This window comes from Austrofundulus limnaeus, unplaced genomic scaffold (genome assembly GCF_001266775.1).
Source record: "Austrofundulus limnaeus strain Quisiro unplaced genomic scaffold, Austrofundulus_limnaeus-1.0 Scaffold1600, whole genome shotgun sequence".
Lineage (NCBI taxonomy): Eukaryota > Metazoa > Chordata > Actinopteri > Cyprinodontiformes > Rivulidae > Austrofundulus > Austrofundulus limnaeus.
The window spans coordinates 22415-23725 of NW_013954002.1; the positions used below are offsets into that span (position 1 = coordinate 22415).

The window sequence follows — 1311 nt, forward strand, 5'->3', positions numbered from 1 at the left end:
GTCTCTATCCTATCTCTATCCTGTCTCTATCCTGTCTCTGTCCTGTCCCTGTCCTGTCTCTGTCCTGTCTCTGTCCTGTCTCTGTCCTGTCTCTATCCTGTCTCTGTCCTGTCCCTGTCCTGTCTCTGTCCTGTCTCTATCCTGTCTCTGTCCTGTCCCTGTCCTGTCTCTGTCCTGTCTCTGTCCTGTCCCTGTCTCTATCCTGTCTCTATCCTGTCTCTGTCCTGTCCCTGTCCTGTCTCTGTCCTGTCCCTGTCCTGTCTCTATCCTGTCTCTGTCCTGTCTCTGTCCTGTCTCTGTCCTGTCCCTGTCTCTATCCTGTCTCTATCCTGTCTCTGTCCTGTCCCTGTCCTGTCTCTGTCCTGTCTCTATCATGTCTCTATCCTGTCCCTGTCCTGTCTCTGTCCTGTCTCTATCATGTCCTGTCCCTGTCTCTGTCCTGTCTCTGTCCTGTCCCAATCCTGTCTCTGTCCTGTCTCTATCCTGTCCCAATCCTGTCTCTATCCTGTCTCTGTCCTGTCTCTGTCCTGTCTCTATCCTGTCTCTGTCCTGTCTCTGTCCTGTCTCTGTCCTGTCCCTGTCTCTATCCTGTCTCTATCCTGTCTCTGTCCTGTCCCTGTCCTGTCTCTGTCCTGTCTCTATCATGTCTCTATCCTGTCCCTGTCCTGTCTCTGTCCTGTCTCTATCATGTCCTGTCCCTGTCTCTGTCCTGTCCCAATCCTGTCTCTGTCCTGTCTCTATCCTGTCCCAATCCTGTCTCTATCCTGTCTCTGTCCTGTCTCTGTCCTGTCTCTATCCTGTCCCAATCCTGTCTCTGTCCTGTCTTTATCCTGTCTCTGTCCTGTCCCAATCCTGTCTCTGTCCTGTCTCTGTCCTGTCTCTATCCTGTCCCAATCCTGTCTCTGCCCTTTCTCTGTCCTGTCTCTATCCTGTCTCTGTCCTGTCCCAATCCTGTCTCTGTCCTGTCCCAATCCTGTCTCTATCCTGTCTCTATCCTGTCTCCGTCCTGTCTCTGTCCTGTCTCCGTCCTGTCTCCTTCCTGTCTCTGTCCTGTCTTTGACCTGTCTCCGTCCTGTCTCTGTCCTGTCTCTGACCTGTCTCTGTCCTGTCTTTGACCTGTCTCTGACTTGTCTCTGTCCTGTCTCGGACCTGTCTCTGTCTCTGACCTGTCTCTGACTTGTCTCTGTCCTGTCTCTGTCTCTGTCCTGTCTTTGACCTGTCTCTGACTTGTCTCTGTCCTGTCTCGGACCTGTCTCTGACTTGTCTCTGTCTCTGTCCTGTCTCTGACTTGTTTCTGTCCTGTCTCGGACC

The 1311-nt window shown here is 52.6% G+C and overlaps 1 protein-coding gene across 1 annotated transcript in view; it reads left to right on the plus strand.

The window, feature by feature from the left end:
- fktn (fukutin) overlaps window positions 1–1311 on the plus strand; it is a gene marked incomplete at its 5' end in the record, with an annotated part of 5186 nt that overhangs the window by 2305 nt on the left and 1570 nt on the right.